General features: G+C 35.2%; 1 pseudogene; it reads left to right on the top strand.

Annotated features, from left to right (window-relative positions):
- Positions 2,147–4,715, top strand: LOC107644105 (annotated as a pseudogene).

The following is an 8,057-nucleotide window of genomic DNA, read 5'->3' as shown; positions in this document are numbered from 1 at the left end:
TTTATTTGTATCAATTTTATTTCACACATATTATATTTAATATAAATTTTAGTCTAAACCCTAAATCAAAATGATATCAAAAAGTATTTCATTAGAATTGCTTTAAATATAGTCTTTTTATATTGGGTATTAAATTAATATTTTTCTTTAATTTGGACCTTTAGATTTGTTATAAAAAATTTGAATGGACTAGATTTATTGAAACATCAAATGCTCCAAATTATCCATGAAACATTTTAGATGCTTCCCTTTTATGCTTGAAAACATCAATTTCCTCCTACATCAATTTCCTCTGTCATTTTCTAACTATACAGTAGGGTGTGCATGGCCCGGCCCGGCCCGAAGATCCGGCCCGGTTCCGAACACTTTAGGGGCTAATTTGGTGTGATTTCATCGGATCTAGGGCCGGGTATGGGTCTCAAAAATAGACCCGGGTCATAATTTCGGGTCGGGTCCGGGCCATAGCTCGGGTCACCCGAAATCGGTCCGGTGGCCCAGTCATCATATATAATTAATATTTTGTGTTATTAGTGATGGATGATGACTATTATTATGTGAAATTTAAGTGTTGTAAACCTTAATATTTTGTGTTATTAGTCATTATATATAAGACTATAAGTTAATATTTTATGTTTAAAATGTATAAGACTTTAGACTAATGCATAATCTTGTGTTATTTGTATTGATTTAAATATTTGGTGTTATTAGGCAATATTAGTATTGATTATGGTTATACTTTAATTTTAGAGAAGAGTTGGTTCTTAGTATATATTTCTAAGTGAATTTTACCATGTCAAATAATGATTGGAGTCTTGGAAATTTGAATATTTTTACATGCTAACTTACAAAAAGGTATCAAGGTAATATAATGTTAACAGCCCGGTTTTTACCCGGTATAATCGTGGCCCGAAAGTGTATAGATTTCATCGGGTCTAGGATCGAGTTCGGGTCTTAAAAATAGACCCGGCATATATTTCAGGTCGGGTCTGGGTCACACCAAACCCGGTTTCACCCGACCCATGCACACCCCTACTATACAGCAATGCATTTGGTCTCTTGTGAAGAGAATTATGCGCGTTCACTCTTCTTAGGAAATAAAAGAATATTTTATTAACAGCACATCACATTTCACTATGCCAAACGAATACTTTCGACCTCTTTTTTTTCTTTTTAGATATTATTGTCTCTTAGGTATTATTGTATGACCTAATTTAATAATGTTATTATTTTAAAATTAATTTTGCAGTGTTCATAAATAATTAGTACAATAATATAAGTATATTTGTTTTTATTGAATTAAATTAAATTATTAATTTAAATTATAATCATCTAAATTTTAAATAAAATATTTTGATAATTTTAAAATTTAAAATTATTTGAATTAAAATAGATTATTATATCTCGAATACTAAATCATCAATTTGTTTATTGTGTATATTTCGTATACTTAGTTTATATTCTATTTTTGCATATATCCATATATCTTGGTATCTCGGTATGGGTATTGATATCCCATTTAACTCTACTCTACTGCCACAGATTGAGGACTCAGGATGTGTTCAATTTTCGAAACTCTTCGGTATCGAGATGTGACCAATTGTATATTTAAGTAATTACATTGTATTTTATGTATTTTTATAAATTTTATATTTATTTAATTTAAATAAAAAACTTTTTTTTGGGTCAATGGATTGGACAACCCCAAATCCTAGGTACCCTAATAGATTGGACAATCTTCAATCCTAGGTACACAATACACCTACATATTCCTCACATTTTTTACCACATTTTCTCTCAATTACAATTTCTAAAGTTTGAACCCCAAACTTTGAGGTAGAGAGGAAAAGATATACCATTTGAGTTGAGGCTCATTGGCCAAATAATAAAAAAAAAAAAACAAAACAATATTAAAAGAAAGGTGATTGCTACGGTACGATGATAAATTCATACGTACCGATACGTTTAAAATGTGGACAAATAACAATAACATAAGTGGAATTTATTTTCCACGTCAGCATTTTTAATTTTTTCTTTTTTAAATATATAATATATCACCACTTTTACTAAAACACCCTTTTAATTAAATAAAAATAAAAAATAAATTTTATTTAATTTTAATGAAAAGACTTAAACATCCTTCCTTTATTTAATTAGACAAAAATACCCTTTGAATACACCTATCTTAACAGCTTCTCCCCTAAACCCTAGCTTCTCCACCACCGCCGCAAGGACTGCCGCCGTCCGTCGCTCTCAGGCACTACCATCGTCGTCTGGTCGTCCGTGCTTCTTCCTCCTTCAAGAATCGCAGCTTCTTCTTCCTCGACCTCGGCGCGTCAGTTCCTGGTATTCATCTGCTCCATCGCGATCCTGCCGCCGTCCATCGGGCGCTCAGTCACCATCGTCTTCGTCTGGTCGTCGCAGATTCTTCCAACCCACCACCGTCTTCTGAGTTGTGTTCGTCGCCTGGCCTCTGTCTCCGTCACGATTCTGCCCCCTCTTCTCAGACTGCTCAGTAGAAAAACCCATCTCCATTCCAGTTTTCTTCCTTCGAGTTCAGAGAGCAGAAGCTCAACCAAGAAAGAAACCTTAGACTTCGACGGTCAGTATGTACTCGAAGCCATGCATCATATCCCTCCAACTCCTTCCATGGCTGCTGCAAGAGAAGAATCTGAGAATGTTATGTTTGGTGCTTTGGATAATCTCTTTGCTAATACAAAGATTAAGCCTAAGGATATTGGTGTTCTTGTTGTGAATTGCAGTTTGTTTAACCCAACTCCTTCACTTTCTGCAATGATTGTGAACAAGTACAAGCTTAGGGGTAACATTAGAAGCTTCAATTTGGGTGGTATGGGTTGTAGTGCAGGAGTTATAGCCATTGATCTTGCTAAGGACATGCTTCAAGTTCATAGGAACACTTATGCTGTTGTTGTTAACACTGAGAACATTACTCAGAATTGGTACTTTGGGAACAAGAAATCTATGCTGATCCCAAATTGTTTGTTCCGTGTTGGTGGTTCTGCTGTTTTGTTGTCCAACAAAGGCTCTGTTAAGAGAAGAGCAAAGTACAAGCTTGTTCATGTTGTGAGGACTCATAAGGGTGCTGATGATAAAGCTTTCAGGTGTGTGTATCAAGAACAAGATGATGATGGCAAAACTGGTGTTTCTATCTCAAAGGATCTTATGGCTATTGCTGGTGGGGCTTTGAAAACTAACATCACAACTTTGGGGTCTCTTGTTCTTCCAATAAGTGAACAGCTTCTGTTCTTTGCTACTTTGGTTGTTAAGAAGCTTCTGAATGCAAAAGTGAAGCCTTATATACCTGATTTCAAGCTTGCATTTGATCATTTCTGCATTCATGCTGGTGGGAGAGCTGTGATTGATGAGCTTGAGAAGAATCTTCAGCTTCTGCCTATGCATGTTGAGGAAGAATGAGGAAGGGGAATAGGGTGTGGCAGATTGCATTTGGAAGTGGATTTAAGTGTAACAGGGCAGTGTGGCAGGCACTTAGGCATGTCAAGGCTTCACCCAAGTCTCCTTGGGAAGATTGCATTCATAGGTATCCAGTGCAGGTTGTTACATAGCTTTAATTTTTACTACTCTCTCTGGTACACATAGCATAAGCCAATAATCAATCCTATTCAAGGAGATAATAGATAATGTCTCAGTTGTTCAGTCATCACTTTAGAAGCCTATTTTTGTTGTTATTTTTAATTATTCTAATGCCTCTGTTTTAGTTACTTAATCCTTAAATTAATATTTATGTATTTGTCACTGAATCCTTTATTTCACTTGGTTGCATAAAGACTAATGCTAGATTTATATCAGCAATATAATGACTTTTGCTTTGCCTTGCTATCATGTATGAGATGCTACTAAGTTTGGTTAATCACTGTAGTCATCAAACATTTTGCTAAGTTAGGCATCGTTTTCCCTTCTGGTAATTTTTTGTGTTGTGCCAACTGGAAGAAAACCTGTCTCTGTTCCTGAGGTAAGAAGTTCTAGGATATCTTCTTGTGCTGAAATTAATTCTTGTTTCCTTCTGGACTATGCTTATGCTTAGAAACAAACTTTGTTCTGCCCTTCCAGTTTTTTTATGTTTTGTTTGTGTTTTTTTTTAAAGAAAAAGAGCAGCAGCTTTGTTTTTGGTATGCTTGGAAACCAAAATTTATAGTGTGCTAGTAACTTTGTTTTTGTAAGAAATTGCATCTTCCCAGAATCCTATAAGCTGTTGAAAATGGTTGGACTATTTTAATTATAGTGCAGGAATTTTTTGTTATAACTAGTGATGTAAGTTTATCCCATTTTTGCTTTGTTAATTGCCTGTAGCTTCTGGAGAGTAAGATACAGGAGGCGAGATCAAAGGAGGATACTCTGAAAGCAAGAGCTCAATCTGCAAAGTTTGTCCAAACCATTTTCTGATTGACTCGCATTTTATTACAGTCTATTCCTAATCCCTTTTAATCCTGGTTTTTTATTTATGTAATAAATGTAACTCTCTGATTTTGTTCTAGAACAATTCATTTTTCCATTGAATTTCTTGTCATTTGTTGAAAGAAAGTGAAAGAAGTTTTGTGGTCAAATATTAACTGTAAGAATAGTTAGATCTCTTACGAAGAATTCTGGTGTTGGAAAGTTATGGCATTAGCATTTTTTTATTCTTCAGCTATGTTTTGTTACTATTATTTTCATATAAAACACTGAATATTTAGCATCAATGGCCTTGTTACAACGTTTCTACTCATTGATAAAGCTTACATAGACTTCACTTATGCAACTTATAAATTTCATTGTGGATATTAATGTACAAGGAATCAAATCAAGGAATGTTACAAGCAATTGTTAAGTTGTAATCATGATTGCATCCTCTGAAAATGAACAAAGTATATACATGAAAGAAGAAAGAAAACAACAATTGAGTGGTGCAACATGCACATTTCAAAGTATATCAAGAGCATGTACCTCGAAGCAGTGTTGAGTTTAATTCTTTATATATACAAGTAAGACAGTGAATGATAGATTACAGGCTTCATTTTGTTAGCATATCAACCGTTGAACAGAAAAATTATGATCTTATTGCAATTACTTGCAAGTGAAATTACTATATTAATCTGACTCACAACAATGACACCATTTTGATTTCCATATAGTCATCAATTTTGTTAGCATATCAACCGTTGACTCCCTAACATTAACTCTAGTGTTGGATAACAAATGAATTTATATTCTAAGATAGGAACAGAGACAATGGGTTAAACAAATCAAAAATCAATTACAAGTGGGAGGGGAAAAATGGTGGCTTGTTTCTATCCAAAACAAGCAACAAAAAATATGCATTATCTACCATGGCATTCATCCTCCTTTTGGCTCTCCATATCTCTCTATCTGTCTACCAAATTACTCTGATAACCACTGAAAATGAAAAACAACCCAATCCCCTTTGAAAAGTGACAAAGTTCAAGGGATATGAATGCAACTTTGACATTAGAAATATACAATATGCACCTTCCAAGAATGATCACCCACCGTTACAACTTTAAAAGGGGTTTCTAATGGCTCTCCATACATCTCATTGAATAATGATCACCCACCGTTCATTGACATGATCAGTCCAAGAACAGCCACAACATACTATTAAAAAAAAGGGACTGACTAGGTAGTAAAATGAAGAAATAAATACAATCATTGGATTCCTCCCAATTTAAAACACATGTATGCTACTAGTTCACAATCATTGAACCACATAGTTTTAGCACTATGTAACAGATATTATTAACTAAGATGTTCTGCTCCTTAAACTTTAATAATAAAGAATAATATATTAGATAATTGTGTTCCTGAACTAGTTCTCACGTAAAGAATAATCACCTAAAAGATAGAAAAAAAAAAGAAATGTCATAACATGCTTCCACTCTAGATAGATATGCCTAAAGGCCTTAGAAAATAGCAATAGCCTTCTTCTTCTTCTTCTCATATCTGATTGGTTCTCATGAGACTGATCTTGCTTGACTATGGTATCCTTCCAGTCCTGTTCAAGCAAACAAAAAATAAGCAGGCTTCCTGGATCTATTACTCTATGAGATCTGTTTATATATAATTGCAAAGGAGATGGTAATTGAGATCTAGTAAAAGCAAATGGAACGATAAATTCGTAGTTAATGGACTATAATTATTCCTGAGTCCAGTGACAAACCTTCCATGCTTTTGCAGCAGAGATCGACGAACGGACTGAGTGGGATGAGCAGTTAGGACCAAATCTACAGTTTGCTTCTTCAAAGCATCAAACACTTCCTGTGGGGACTTTTTCAGTTCAATCACAAGCCTCTTGAAGGTTTCTTCAATGTCAGATTCAGTGATGGCAGAGTTCTCATAAGCAAAATCGCCCTTCTTTAATAGCTTAATCCTTCTTCGGTAGGCAATTTGAACTTCTTCTGCCAAGTTAGCCAAATTAAGCATGTGGGAAAATGATTTGGCAATGACAATAGAATCCCAAGCATCAAGACCAGTTAGCATATTCCCAAGTTCCTCCAACTTCTCAGTCTTATGCTTCCTTTCATACTCAGCTGAAAGCTCATAACAATCTTGATCCTATTAAGCATCAAATTGTTTAAACTATAAGGCACAACAGGAAAATAACAAAGAAAGAAAAAATTACAAGATCAATGGCTATAACTCCTGCACTACAACCCATACCACCCAAATTGAAGCTTCTAATGTTACCCCTAAGCTTGTACTTGTTCACAAACATTGCAGAAAGTGAAGAGGTTGGGTTAAACAAACTGCAATTCACAACAAGAACACCAATATCCTTAGGCTTAATCTTTGTATTAGCAGAGAGATTATCCAAAGCACCAAACATAACATTCTCAGCTTCTTCTCTTGCAGCAGCCATGGAAGGAGTTGGAGGGATATGATGCATGGCTTCGGGTACATACTGACCGTCGAAGTCTAAGGTTCTTTTTTTGGTTGAGCTTCTGCTCTCTGAACTCGAAGGAAGGAAACTGGAATGGAGATGGGTTTTTCTACTGAGCAGTCTGAGAAGAGGGGGGCAGAATCGTGACGGAGACAGAGGCCAGGCGACGAACACAACTCTGAAGACGGTGGTGGGTTGGAAGAATCTGCGACGACCAGACGAAGACGATGGTGACTGAGCGCCCGACGGACGGCGGCAGGAGCGCGATGAAGCAGATGAATACCAGGAACTGACGCGCCGAGGTCGAGGAAGAAGAAGCTGCGATTCTTGAAGGAGGAAGAAGCACGGACGACCAGACGACGATGGTAGTGCCTGAGAGCGACGGACGGCGGCAGTTCTTACGGCGGTGGTGGAGAAGCTAGGGTTTAGGGGAGAAGCTGTTAAGATAGGGGTATTCAAAGGGTATTTTTGTCTAATTAAATAAAGGAAGGATGTTTAAGTCTTTTTATTAAAATTAAATAAAATTTATTTTTTATTTTTATTTAATTAAAAGGGTGTTTTAGTAAAAGTGGTGATATATTATATATTTAAAAAGAAAAAATTAAATGCTGAGTAGAAAATAAATTCCACTTGTTTAATTATTATTTGTCCATATTTTAAACGTATCGGTACGTATTAATTTATCATCGTACCGTAGTAATCACCTAAAAGAAATTACACAAATTCATTTGAACCCCCAATTTAATATTTTGAATGTTGGACGTTTAAGGATCAAGTTTAACTTTTCCTACTATAGACAAATCCTTTCTTTAAATAGCCCAAACAAATCACCTTCTCAGCCCATGATGACATCGACTGGCTCATCTCTTTGAAGCCATACTTGTACATTACGCATTTACGCCAATCCATCCTCCTCTCACTTATACTTTCTTTGAATATAAAAAAAATTAAAGAAAAAATTAAAGAAAATAAAATAAAAAAAATAATTTTTTAATGCTTAATATTTTACGTTTAAGGATCAAGTTTAACTTTTCCTACTATAGACAAATCCTTTCTTTAAATAGCCCAAACAAATCACCTTCTCAGCCCATGATGACATCGACTGGCTCATCTCTTTGAAGCCATACTTGTACATTATGTACATTAC

This window comes from Arachis ipaensis, chromosome B05 (genome assembly GCF_000816755.2).
Source record: "Arachis ipaensis cultivar K30076 chromosome B05, Araip1.1, whole genome shotgun sequence".
Lineage (NCBI taxonomy): Eukaryota > Viridiplantae > Streptophyta > Magnoliopsida > Fabales > Fabaceae > Arachis > Arachis ipaensis.
This window is presented reverse-complemented; position numbering and strand designations above follow the sequence as displayed.